Consider the following 15,159-nt stretch of genomic DNA (forward strand, 5'->3'; position numbering starts at 1 on the left):
TCTGACAAAGGCCTCATTGCTAAAATACATAGAGAACAGACTCAAATTTATGATAATACAGGTCATTCTCCAGATGATAAATGCTCAAAAGATATGAACAATTTTCAGAAGAAGAAATTAAAGCCATCTATAAACATTTTAAAAAATGTTCTTAATCACTACTGATTAGAAAAATGCAAATTAAAACAACTCTGAGGTAGCATGTCATGCCCATCAGATTGACGAAGATGAAAGGAAAAGATAATAATAAATGTTGGAAGAGATGTGGAAAAACTGGGACACTAATGGATTATTGGTGGAGTTGTGAATTGATCCAGCCATTCTGGACAGCAATTTGGAACTATGCATGCCCAAAGGGCTCTCAAACTGTGTGCTTAATGTTTGATCCAGCAGTGCCACTATTAGGTGTGTATCCTAAAGAGATCATGAAAGAGAGAAAAGGACCCACATATGCAAAAATGCTTGTTAACAACTCTTTTTGTAATAGCAAGGAACTGGAAACTTAGCGGATGTTCATCAATTGGGAAATGGTTGAATAAGTTATGGTATATGAATGTAATGTAATAAAATTATGTAATATTGTAATGTAAGAAATGATGAACAGGCTGGTTTCAGAAAAGCCTGGAAGCAATTACATGAACTGATGTCGTGAAATGAGCAGAACCAGGAGAATATCGTACATAGATATAGTAAGATTATGTGATGATCAACTATGATAGACAGTTCTTCTCAGCAATATGCTGAGACAATTCTAATAAGACTTGGGATTGAAAATGCCACCCACATCCAGAAGGAGAATTTGGAGACAATGCAGATGAAAGCATATTATTTTCACCTTTTTTTGGTTTGCTTTTTCTTTTTTTCATGGTTTTTCTCCTTTTATTCTGATTTTTCTTTCATAACATGACAAATATGAAAATGTGTTCAAAATGATGGTGTATGTTTAACCTACATAAGATTGCTTGCTGTTTTGGGAAAGGGTAGGGTAAAGAAGGAAAGGAAGAAAAAATGGAAACTCAAAATCTTACAAAAATGAATGTTGAAAACTATTTTTACATATAATTGGAAAAATAAAATACTATTGTGAAAAAAATTTAAGTTTTGTGTTCCACATTCTATTTCTTCCTCCTCCTTTCCTCCCTCTCCCTGAGATAGTATAAAATCAGATATTGGTTATAGATATACAATTATGTAAAATATTTCCACATTAATCATTTTTATATAAGAAGATTCAAGATTCAAAAATAAAAGAAAGGAAAAATAACATGCTTCAGTTTGCATTCAAATAATATCAATTCTTTCTCTGGAGGCAGATAGCATGCTTCATGATTAGTCCTTTGGAACTATCTTGAATAATTGTATTACTGAAAATAGCTAAGTCATTCACAGCACTTTCATCAGACTATAGCTGTTAGTGTGTACACTATTCTACTGGTTCTGTTCACTTCACTATGCAATTCCAGGTTTTCCTGACATATTCTGCTTGTTGTTTCTGAAAATACAATAATATTCCATTACTATCATGTGTCACAGCTTGTTTAATCATTCCCCAATTGATGGGTATCCCTTTGATTTCCAATTCTTAGCCAATACAAGAGTTTCTATAAATATCTTTTGTGCAATTTGGTTCATTTCACCCCCCAAGTTTGTTTTGAGATGAAATTTTTTTCATATTGGACTTGAAAATAATTCACTTTTGTATGAGCATCATAGGCTTATTAGTTTAATTGAGGTGGAAGAGAACTTAGAAAACAACCTTCTTCTTCTACAGATCAAGAAACTGAGACCTAGAGGTGATGTTAAGTGTCTTGCCAACATCACACAGGTACTCAGCAATAGAGACAGACCAAAGCAAGCATGGACTAACTTGGAAAATTCTATAACAGTTTTTAGGCTTCCCATCTACATGTTTTATTTACCCTGATTCATTCATTCATTACCATCTCTACTGCCTTTGCAGATTCAGTATTGACTATTAATAACTGAATAAAACTTATTTGAATAATGTTGCATCATTGGTAAGAATAGACCTTGAACTTAAAAAGCTTTTCTCTTCTTTTTCTTCCCCTCCCTCCACCCAGTCCATAAATTAATAGGATTTAAAGACCTAATGGCCCTTAGAGATCAAAAGTAACTTTATAGATGAGGAAACTGAGGACCAAAAAGGTAAAATGACTTGTGTACAAATTTTTAAAAGGTACTACTAAACAGAATGAGAACTTAGTTTTTCTAATTTCAAGGTGTATATTCTATCCATTGTGCCACTATTGATTCCACTTAACATGATATATCTAGTCTTCATAAGTGAAAATGGTTTATAATTTTACTTTTTTTTTGCTTGTATAGAATCTGAAGACTATAAAAAAAGACTAAAAAGATAAATTAAATGTCTATATGTCTCTCTCTATATATATATATATCCATACTCACCTACATATATTCATATAGGTACATGTGTATACATACATATATATGCATGTATGTGTGCGTGTATATATAAGCATAGTTATATATTGGAATATGTACATACATATTCCTTGACCAAAAATAGCATATTTTTACAAGGCATATGGAAGAAATGAGCCATGGGAAACTTCCCCCAGAGGAAGTTTGGAGATAGAATGAAAGTCTAAATGCCACAGCCTTATTGTACCCAAGAGCAGCTGAGATACTGTATCCATGCAAACTCATGCAAAAAAAACAAAACAAAACAAAACAAAAAACAAAACCTTTTCCCAAATATCTAGGACAAAATAGAACAAAATCATTCTCCTAAACTTCATTTTCTTTTGTCAATAAAGTGCATATAAATCATTAACTTTCAGATTAAAAACTTGAGATTATTTCAAAACATGTGTACAAAACCTTTCCCTTATTTCTTAGATACTTTTACCTTCTGTACTTTACTCAAATACAAATAGAATAGAACAGTTTCATTTTAGTTTATAGTACTTAGACTGGGGACTGGGAAGTGGTAGAAACTGTTTTTCATTCTCAGGAACTAATTCTGTCCCCCTGTCTCACAGACCAATACTGCCAGAGAACACATAGCAAACCTAAGATTTTATTTGCTTTATTAAAAATTCTCCAAATATCTAAATTAATACCAAGTTGTTGGAAAATTCTTTTTTAAAATGAAAAAAATTTTAAACAAATCCAGAGCTATTATATAAGTCACTTTAATATAAGTTAATGATTTGCAATTGTGTTGCACAGTCTAAGCATTTTGAAGTAAGGGAGTTCCCTTCCCCCCACCCTTGGGTAGAAAAGTTGAGGAGAAGGGGGATATTCTGCTCAAAACTTTACTGTCTCTTTGTTTTTTTAAGAGAACTAGTTTGGTGCAATGAAACAACAACAAAAAAAAATTCCTGAATTTTGAGTCAGAGAACCTGGACTTGAATTCAACTTTTCTTTTTACTATCTATATGATATTGGACACATCACTTCACCTCTTTGGGCCTCAGTTTCCTCAACTGAAAAATGAACAGATTGAACTGGGTAACCTCTGAATTTATTTCTAATTCTAAACTGATGACATCATGCATGGCCTTGTAATGTTATTGTCCAATGACTTGGAATCCTAACCTCTAAGAAAAACACTGGGTAGAAACCAATATCTCTAGAAATCAAAATGAACATTATTATTTCTTTTTTTTTTAATCTTTCTTACCTTTCTTTTACTCCCCCACCCCAAAGGGCTCAGAAAATTCAAAATTTTAAGACAAAATTTTAGAAACAAAATTTAAAAACATTTTTAGTACCTGCCTAAAGTCCATTTAGATATACCAGGAAGTGGTCTTTTGATATGGAGCCCAGAAAAACCACATTGGTTAATGCCCTGGGGAAAAGGAAAACAATTTCAGCCTACATTTCCAAATTATATTGCTTTTGAACTGTTTGATCATTGCATTTCTTTCTGGGTACATGGCAGCCTACAAAATGAAGACTTCCCTTACTGCCCCCATTCTTCTTTAATACATGAGCATTCTGCAGAGATGGGTAAAAAGATGATTGGCAGTATTAAAGACTTTTTTGTTTTTGCTGCTGCTGTTCGATTTTTTCAGTCATTTCTAACTCTTTGTGATCTCTTTTTGGGGATTTTTTGGCAAAGACACTGGAATGGCTAGCTATTTTCTTATCCATCTCTTTTTACACTTGAGGAAATTAAGGCAAAAAAGAGTTGACTTGCCAGGTTTACCAACTAGTGGCCAGTTTGGCTGGAATACAGATTGTGTGAAGGGAGATAATAGGGAATAAGTTTGGCATTTAAGTAGGGAATATAGTGTGTAAAAGACCTTAACTACCAGGATAAATAGCTTGTTTTTTGATCTAGTGTAATGTTGTCAGGGAATGCTATTCCTTGAGAACCAAGTACTGTTTCATTTATCTTTGGATCCTCAGCATAGAGCACAGTCTGGCAGACATGAGGTACTAAGTAAATAATGATGAATGAATAAATGAATAAGTAAGTCCTAGAAGCAATAGAGAAACACTGGAAATTTTTTTAGGAAGGTAAAATATGATCATATAGTATATAGGAATAGGCAGTTTTAAGGGATACAGATTAGAAAGGGAAGAGATTTGAAAGCAAGGAGACTAATTGGGAGGTTATTTTTATTAATCTAGACAAGAGATATGAGGACCTCCTATCTAATATCCTACAATCCTATAAAGTTATTTAATTTCATCTGACTTTAATTTCTTCATCTGTAAAAAGAGGAGCTTGGACTAAATTATTCTCCTCTAGATTCCATTCTCCTAGAATCCCTAACACAAGTCTAAATCCAGAAAATACAACTCTTTATTCACAGTGCTTAGCTACACATAGATCATACAAGATCTTATTCTTAAATTCCACTTTCTACCCCTTAGCTCCCACTTACATATAATACTGGCTAATTTTAAAACATATATGACTCATGTGTTGCCTTTGACATTTTGTTGCTTGGAGAAATATCAGTCTCAAATATAAGAGAGCTTGGGGAGCAACCTTTTGACAAAGAACTGTTATCTCAATAATATTGTCAGCATCCCTTCTCTCCTCACCTTGGAAAGAAGGCATATAGATTTCATACAAGATCCATAATTGGTGTTTTAAAAATGTCAACTATTGACAAATAAAAATCAATGAACTGTGACTATCTGAAGCATCTGTTACTATACTATGCTGACAGTGCTATACCAGTGCACAAAATACTAAGACCGTATTTCATTCAGAAGCTTCCTAACCTTTTACAAACCTCAATGCTTCTCAAGAGGGCACTATTTAGTAACTGAGCCTTGGAGAGCCCCCACTGTTGGAAATCAGCCAGTTGTAGTTATAGCTACTGATTCTTTGGATGACATGCTGTTTCCTCATCACTATAATAAGACCACATGGACCTAAGGGCTAGTATATTGTCCTTAGACTAAAATTGAGTTAATTATTGTAACAGGGTGTGTCTAATTACATCTACTGAAGGAAGAAGGAAGAAGAAAGGACCCAGTCCCTACTGACCAGCTCCATCCCCTGCAGAGACACCCAACAATATTACAAAGATATTGAAATTGACATGAGCAAAAGCATTGGGATGAGAAAAAGAAAAATGAAAATGGCAAGAGTGTGCAATATCTAATTTTTCTCCTGATCATAACGAGTAGAAGGCCCCAGACAGGATAATAGGCTAAGAAACAGTGTGACACAATGGAAAGAAAAACTAATGACCTAGACATTCAGAGATTTGAGTTCTAGGCCTAGTTATGAAACAAATAATGCAACACTAGGCAAGTCAATTTGCCTCCCTTAACTTCCTCATATGTAAAATAAAGTGGAGATTAAATAAAATAATTTAATTATATATGTATATTTATTAATTTACTTATTTATGTTTTATTAATATTAAAATTTCAATATTTAATATAACTAATGATTTACTAAAGCTTCTTCCAGCTCTAATATTCTATTATTAACAATATCTGCCAATTCTGGACTATTCAGGTAGGTGAAGGGAGTAAGACAGAAGAGAATCAATGACATGTATGAAGAAGCCTAAATCTTCTTTTTTTTTTTTTTTAATTCATTTTTCCAAATTATCCCCTCCCTCCCTCCCCTCCCTCCCCCCGATGGCAGGTAATCCCATACATTTTACATGTGTTACAATATAACCTAGATACAATATATGTGTGTAAATACCATTTTCTTGTTGCACATTAATTATTAGCTTCCGAAGGTATAAGTAACCTGGGTAGATAGACAGTAGTGCTAACAATTTACATTCGAAGCCTAAATCTTCTAAGAGAGTCTCTATAAATCATAAATACTGGAAGAAGAGAAAAATGAGAATGCTGCATAATCTTAATAACCATGAAAGAAGTGACTCAGTCATAGCAATTACTTTGTCAGATAAGAACATTTCTTCATTGAATCAGTCATTTATAATTTAATGTATATGAGCAGGGCCTGTATACTTCCTTGAATCAAAGTCATTGGTGAGACACATGGTCATGCCCGAGGAATTTGCACAAAAGGAAGAAGCTACCTTGAAGCCAGATGGAGATTCTGGGAGGAAAAAATTAGAAAACAGAAGTTATAAAAATAGAGAAAAAGAAGTGGGGATTGCTGAGATGATATATAAGCTGAAAAACCTGAGACAATTAGGGAAAGGAGGAAGAAAAAAAAACTAAATTGCAGCAGAAAAGGCAGATATCAAGAAGAGCCATTTGCTTTACAGGCATCTCAGAGCAGAGGACATAGCTGGTACAACTGATGTATCACTTATTTTTTATTAATTTTATAATTATAATTTTTTGACAGTACATATGCATGGGTAATTTTTATAACATTATCCCTTATACTCACTTCTGTTCTGAATTTTCCTCTCCTTCTCTCCACCCCCTTCCCTAGATGGCAGGCAGTCTCATACGTGTTAAATGTGTTATAGTATATCCTAGTGTATCACTTATTTAATGTCTGAAGGCAATCCCAAGAATAATTTTGTTCTTCCCACAAAATTCACTGTCTATCCGCAAATACCATAGTAGGATTTGCTGTTTTGCTTCTCAAGATTCTAATAAACTGAAGTTTGCCTCACTCAAATAGAGGCCAGGCATTAACTAGGGATAGAAACAAATGTATAATGCATAAATGTTAGGAATTTTTTTTGAAATGAGGACTCAGAGTAATTGTAACAGAACTCATAACTTTTCATCTAAAATAAATTCTCATCAAGCCATTCTCCAATTGATAAATGGTCAAAGGATATGAACAATTTTCAGATGAAGAAATTGAAACTATTTCTAGCCATATAAAAAGATGCTCCAAGTCATTATTAATCAGAGAAATGCAAATTAAGATAACTCTGAGATACCACTACCCACCTGTCAGATTGGTTAGGATGACAGGAAAAGATAATACTGAATGTTGGAGGGGATATGGGAAAACTGGGACACTGATACATTGTTGGTGGAATTGTGAATACATTCAGCCATTCTGGAGAGTGATTTGGAACTATGCTCAAAAAGTTATCCAACTGTGCATATCCTTTGATCCAGCAGTGTTACTACTGAGCATATATCCAAAAGAGATCTTAAAGAAAGGAAAGGGACCTGAATGTGCCAAAAGGTTTATGGCAGCCCTCTTTGTAGTGGTCAGGAACTGGAAACTGAGTGGATGCCCATCAATTGGAGAATGGCTGAATAAATTATGGTATATGAATGTTACAGAATATTTTGTTCTGTAAGAAATGACCAGCAGGATGATTCAGAAAAGCCTAGAGAGACTTACATGAACTGATGCTGAGTGAAATGAGCAGGACCAAGCGATCATTATATACTTTAACAACAATTCTATATGATGACCAATTCTGATGGATGTCACTCTCTTCAACAATGAGATGAACCAAATCAGTTCCATTTGTTCAACCAGCTGAATAGAATCAGCTACACCCAGCAAAAGAATTCTGGGAAATGAGTATGAACCACAACATAGCATTTCCACTCCTTCTGTTTTTGTCCCCTTGCATTTTTTTATTTCTTTCACAGGTTAATTGTACATTATTTCAAAGTTCAATTCTTCTTGTGCTGCAAAATAACTATATGGACATGTATACGTATATTGTATTTAACATACACTTTAACATAATTAACCCCTGCCATCTGGGGAAGGGAGTTGGGGGAAAAATTGGAACAAAAGGTTTTGCAAGGGTCAATGTTGAAAAATTACTCATGCATATGTCTCGTAAATAAAAAACTATAAAAATAAAATAATAAAATAAAATAAATTCTCTAAAATTGAAGAGGATCAGTCAAATGGGCATTAGGGGCCATTAAACTACTCTCAGGCTTTAAATAAGCCAATTATTTTCAAAGACTAAAATTAAAAGTAACATGATACAGTATCTTACTAGGATTCATCAACAAAAAAGACAACATGGGACAGGTAGGTGGTGCAGTGGATAAAACATCAGCCCTGAAGTCAGGAGGACAGAAGTTCAAATCTGACCTCAGATACTTAACACTTCCTAGCTGTGTGATCCTGGGTAAGTCACTTAATCCCAATTGCATCAGCAAAATAAATAAATAAATGAACCAGCATGACACATAAAAGTCAATAGATGATCTCTCCATTGCCCAGAACCACCCTAATTTATTTTGATTTCCACATATTAAGAAATAATATAGAACTAAAGGGAACAAAATTTAAAATAAATAGCTTTTAAAATTATCAGAACTTAAAACAGTTCTATTTTATCACAGTCTGTATTGTCGTTTCTTTATTCTCCCTCTTCTTATTTGTTGTTCATTGAAAAGTATTTTGAAAAATTTAAGGAGATATTATCATCACTTTATACCTGACATATAGTAGGTTGTTAATAAGAATTTGTTGATTTATTGATTCATCATTGCTATTGCTTTAACCTCTATGATACTGTTCAAACAAAAACTTCCAAACAAGCCACCAAGAAGAAATACAAAGGGGAGAGAAATTGTAGATTAGATCTGTTGTTCTTTTCACAAGTCCATAAAATGTCACAAATGGGAAGGGTCTTTGCAGAATATAGAATTTGAGGCTGAATAACCGCCTGTCTAAGAGTGAATATCAGACTTGTAGGAGGGAAAGGAGGAAAAGAAAGAGAAAGACTAATAAAAGGGAAAACAGAAGGATTAGGGGAAAGGTGTAAAAAGCAGGGAGGGGCCTTAAAGGGGGAAGACTGTTTGAGGGAGATGGTCACCGAAAGCAAAATCCTGGAGAGAAGGGAAGAGGGAAAGGAAAGAGAAAAGCATAACTTAGGGTAAATAAGATGGCAGGAAATACAGAATTACTTATTTTAACTGTGAATGTGAATGGGATGAACTCTTCCATAAAAAGAAAGTGGATAGCAGACTGGATTAAAAGTCAGAATTCTACAATATGCTGTTTACAAGAAACACTTTTAAAGGATAGTGATACATGCAGAGTGAAGGTAAAGGGCTGGAGCAGAATATATTATGCTTCAGGTGAAGAAAAAAAAAGCAGGGGTAGCAATTCGATCTCAGATCAAGTAAAAGCAAAGATAGATCTAATTAAAAGAGATAAGGAAGGAAATTATATCTTTCTAAAGGGTACCATAGATAATGAAGCAATATCAATACTAAACATATATGCACCGAGTGGTATAGCATAGAAATTCCTAAAGGAGAAGTTAAAAGAGATGCAAGAAGAAATAGAGAGCAAAACTATACTGGTGGGGGAATCTCAACCTTGCTCTCTCAAAACTAGATAAATCAAACCACAAAATAAATAAGAAAGAAATTAAGGAGGTAAACAAAATGTTAGAAAAGTTAGTTATGATAGGTCTTTGGAGAAAATTGAATGGAGACAGAAAGGAGTTTACTTTTTTCTCAGTGGTTCATGGAGCTTATATAAAAATTGACCATGTGTTAGGCCATAAAAACCTGAATGACTGCCTGGTTCTATTAAGCAATAAAGCTGGGAATAGAACTTAGTTTTCTTGACTCCCTATGTAAGGAGTGTGTTTTCCATTCTCATTCAATTCTCTCAGCCATCCAATAGATTGTAACAAGATTTATTGTAAGTTAAATGATTAAATCCTATTGTAAGTCATTCTGTTACTGCTTGCTGTATTTTAAAGTTTAGTATATATATATATATATATATATATATATATATATATATATATATATATATATATATATATATATATTGAAATAGAAAGAGTATCCCATTTTCTCTGGGCTCAAGCAATGTTTTTTTTTTTTAATTAATTTTTTTTTTTGGAGATTGGATCAGTAATAATTAAATCAAGCCATGAAGCAAGATACTAAAAGAAATTGCAGTATTTATTCCTGGAAATCTTTAGAAATAGGCTATACAATGCTCTCTCTGACATCTATGAACCATCAGATAGAAGGGTAGCTGGTCCAAATGACCCTCTGAAATTTTTTTTTTTTTATGTTTCAGAAATCATAATGAATGAGTTTCAAAATTAGTCTTCCAGGAAAATTGGACTACTTAGAGAAGAAACCTGGTAAAGTAGAAAAAATATTGGCCTGTGAGTGTGAAAATTTATATTTGAGTCCCAAGCTTTATGTTGTATTCCTCTTTTAAAATGTAAGTTCCTTAAGGGACAGGCATCTTGACTTTTGTTTTGCCATGGGGTTTAGATGACTGGAGGAATGAGGCTGATGACTTCACAAAACTCTGCTTCACATAAATCCAGTGCATCACAAGTCAAGACAATACCCTTATTATGTCATTGGTCCTCTTCTAGAAAAAAGGATGAACAACCACAATAAGAATAACTTTAAGGGCACAAGTTTTGTGTTTTGTATTTGTATCTGCACTTCTAACAGTGCCATGAAATGGTCATATGATTCAAATTCACGCTTTTCACAGTTATAATTTATATGTAAAATATAGCAACTAGTTCCAGCCCAATAGAAATATGTAATGAAAATTCAAATAATGTGACTTTCACAGAATTCATTATTCTTGGTAATTGGGGTCTGACTGCATGTCTCACTAATTATAATCACCTCCATCAAAAGTCGTGAATTCAGTGTCATAAGCCAGAGTTTCACAGAGTTGGAAGGAACTTTATAGGTCATCTAACAACTCAGACCTGCACAGAAATCTCATCTACAACCTACCTGACAAGTGGTTATCCAGCCTGGTTAAAGATCTCCAGAAATGAGGAAATGCCTGACTTTCTGAGGTGATTCAAACTGTAAGTATCTCTTGCAGCTTCTCACATGGATTCAGAAGGTACTTCTCAAGTGTGTTTATTTACTATGCTATAGTAAAGTCTAATGTGGCCCTCCTGGTTAGATATCGTGGTTAAGTATAAAACCCAGCTGTGTTTGTGCTTGAACCCTTGCAGGACTGAGTTGTGAGCACCCAGGAGAGCTTTCATTTTAAGTTCAACAAATCTCAGGAAAATGTAAAGCTTACAAGATGGACTAATTTCATTTCAATAAAATTCCCATCTTACATTCAGTATGCTTGGCTTTATTAAGCTTTGTCATAAACTCTGGGATGACTTCCAAACTTAGACTTGCACAATTATTTTTATTGGTGTGTTAACTAAAAATGGTATATGCATAAATTAGGTACCCTTTACTTCATCTTATGAGTAAAAATCAACTTTCAGATGATTTATAGTCATCTTAACCCTGTAAATGAGCTACAGGAAATATAGGTTATAAGTCCTGATTGTTGCTTTTTACATCCAAGTGGGGTTCTGTCTGCAGCAACTTCTTAACTTTTTTTTTTTTGAACATAGACTTCTTTGGCTATGTATAAAACCTATGGGCTTTTTCTCATAATATCTTATTGGCTAGCTTCATAATCAAAGGATATGCTGTATTTCAATTCAAGGATATGAATATATATATATATATATATATATATATATATATATATATATATATATATATATATATATATATATATACACATACACACGTATATATGTAGTTTTCTAACCACATTCACAGACTCCTTGAAATTTATTGATCCTCAGTTAAGAACTCCTAGTCTATTGTACTGTCATCTCGGAACTCAAATTCCAAATATACAAAAGCAAATCACAAAGAAAAGTGACATAGCTCATGTTCAGACTTGAAACCATCTCAATCATGTAAAAGTAAGTCCTGCTGCACTCAGTGGGAATTCAGAATACTTAGAGTTGGAAGGTTTTAATTGCTATGGGGGGAAAAATCCTTTCAAAGATTTTTCCTCTACATGGGCCCCTTGGAAACCTTTCATAGGGGAACTGTAAAATATTTATGCAACTCACAGCATAGAGAGAGAAAAAGATGTGAGGGAGAGATGAATAGAGGGAAGAAGAGAGAAACAGAAGAGAGGAGAGGAGGAGAGAGGAAAAGGAAAACAAAAGGGAGAAGAGGAGAAGGAAGGGGAAGAGAGGGAAAGGAGGGGAGAAGAGGAGGGAGAGAAAAGAGGCAAGGGAAGGGAAGAAAAAGGGAGGCAAGAGGAGAGGAGGGGAGAGGAGGGGAGAGGGAAGGGAAGAAAAGAGGAGGGAAAAGGAGAGGAGAGGAAAGAGAAGGAAAAGGGAGGGAAGAGGAGGAAAGAAAGGAGGAGCTCAGATTTGGAGGCAGTGGGAAGTTACTTTTCTTAGCCCTAAAAAATAGTTAACCCTTTCCTATTCCTCTCCAACTTTGTATCAGAACAATGTCTTTTTAACTTTCTATATAATTGTTGTTCTTTTTAGCATTTCCATACTTCCATATAACTTTTTTTTTAACTCTTTCAGTTGTGGTGAAATGACAATCATCCAATTCTTGCCTTCTACATTCCATTCTATTCTTAGGAGCTGGAAGGCTTAGGGAGAACATTTGCTGGAACACACGTTATACTGGTCTTCACTGCTATGTGGATTGCTGTATGATGAAAGCAATATAGCTTCAAGCCCCAAGAAAGCGTGGGGCTGATTTGTACTAGTCCAATCTCTATTATTTATAATAGGGCATTGGATTAGCAGGGATAATTAAAATTCCCAAGTCATTGTCCAAACTGCATTTTAGCCCATCACTTCATCCTTCTCCTACACTAAGCTTTTAATGGAATTGTGAACAAGTAACAAATTGTGGAGATTTCAGTTTTACCTCCCCAACAAGGTCCTTGTCTACCTTCTGTTAGAGGCGCTAATAAGCAGTAAAATATACAGCATGTCCCCTAGCAATGAAGAGGAGAAAAGAGCTTGAATTATTCATTCATTTGGCTATTGTAATACATTCATGGATCCAAGATCTCATTAGTTTAAGTTCCCTTTCCACTAGGGTAGATAAAAACCAATGCACTTTTTTTTTTTCCATCATGCACAAGCCTTGTCTATTTCTTTCCATAAATCCTCCATAGATAATCTGTCCAATGAGCTGGAGACCTTCTGTGGTCTCTTTAAATATTCAGGTTATCCATCTGTTACTTCTTACTCTTGCTATTTTGACATGTCTTTGGTGCCATTTCTACAGTGCAAATCTTCATTGGTAATATACTGAAGTCTATTTATGCATGTCATAGATTGTTCCATTTTTCTTTGTGTCAACATTAATCTTGTTTTTTTTCTCAGATTATGACATCTCTGATCTACAGCTATAAAGCACTGCTACACTGATATCTCATCTTGGTTTGAAGGTAACTTTGGGTTCCTGGAAGATATTTGAGCAGAACACAAGATTTGGAAACTCCTAATGCACTGTTAGTGGAGTTGTGAACTGATCCAAACATTCTGGAGGGCAACAATGTCCAAAAGACTATAAAATCATGCAAAACTTTTGATTCAGCAAAACCATTTCTAGGTCTATATCCCAAATACATCCAAAAATGGGGGAAAGAACTTATCTGTACAAAAATATGTATAACAGCTCTTTTCGTATTGGCTAAAAATTGGAAATTAAAGGAATGCCTATCAATTGGGGAATGGAAAAACAAGTTACAGCACATGATAGTAATGTAATATTATTGTGCTATGAGAAATAGTAAGCAGCATGATTTCAGAAAATCTTGGAAAGACTTACATGAACATGATGAAGTGAACAGAACCAAAAAAAAAACAAAACACTGCAAATAATAACAATATTGTTCAATGAAAAACTGTGAATGCCTTAGCTATTCTTAGCAATACAATGATTCAAGACAATCCCAAAGGGCTAATGATGAAGCATACTATCTGAAGAACTGATATTGTTTGAATACAGACTATTTTTACTTTCTTTCATTTTTTCTTTTATTCAAGTCTTCTTGTACAAAATGCTAATATGGAAGTGTCCTACATAATTGTACATGTATGATCTATATTTGATTGTCTACTATCTTTGGGAAGGGGGAAGAAAGAGAGGATGAAAGGGACAGAATTCAAATTTTTAAATAAAAATGTTATTAAAATGGAAAAAAATATTTGGGAGTTTCTACCCATTAGAGGTTTTAAGTAGAGTCCCAGTATCAGACTGTGTCTGCTATCTGAGGACCAGCCTAATTAAATATAAAGACAAATAATATCATCAGAAAATTGGACATTAGATGATGGACCTTTGGCCAATTACCCAATCCACAAACTTGGTAATTAAATCTTGAGTAACTGAGATAAGGGCACATTATGTATGGCCCCTAAAGCTCACAAGGAACAAAACAATCCAGTGCCAAAAAAAAAAAAAAATTATAGCTAGGTGAAAAAAATTTACACCAAGGCAGTATTCCCACAACTACATGGAAACTTTTAGTCTCAGAACAGTCTAAATAGCTATAATTCCATTAACAAAATCCCACTAATTATATAGGCTTCACATCTACATAGTTTAACTACTGCACCATTGAAAGTAGGCCAAATTGTCCTTTTTACATTGACCTCAAATTAAATGAATGTTGTTTAAAAATCTTGATTTTTTTCCATTTCCTACATCCAACCATTCAATTGTACAATACTTTCCCAAAATTGTCAGATTTCTTGCCCTGTAAAAAAAACTCTATTACAATGTAATTATAATAATAATGTAACAATGTAATTTTTGCAGGTTCAGGGCTTGTAGATCAGTGTGTCAAACTTAAATGGAAATGGATTCTTGTGGGCAGCATACTTAGACTTAGAAAGCTACAAGTTAACATTATCTGTGATGTATTATATTGTAATTTATATTGTAATTTGTAATGTATTATATTGTAATGTA

At 33.8% G+C, this 15,159-nt stretch overlaps 1 long non-coding RNA gene across 1 annotated transcript in view; it reads left to right on the plus strand.

Annotated features, from left to right (window-relative positions):
* Positions 1-14,681, plus strand: part of LOC141551365 (uncharacterized) — a 132,789-nt gene extending 118,108 nt beyond the window's left edge. Inside the window, exons 3-4 of the long non-coding RNA XR_012484844.1 lie at positions 10,439-11,204; positions 13,566-14,681. This is a non-coding gene — a long non-coding RNA (uncharacterized LOC141551365). The remainder of the gene's footprint in view (positions 1-10,438; positions 11,205-13,565) is intronic.
* Positions 14,682-15,159: the final 478 nt, after the last annotated feature.

This window comes from Sminthopsis crassicaudata, chromosome 1 (genome assembly GCF_048593235.1).
Source record: "Sminthopsis crassicaudata isolate SCR6 chromosome 1, ASM4859323v1, whole genome shotgun sequence".
NCBI classification, from domain to species: Eukaryota; Metazoa; Chordata; class Mammalia; order Dasyuromorphia; family Dasyuridae; genus Sminthopsis; species Sminthopsis crassicaudata.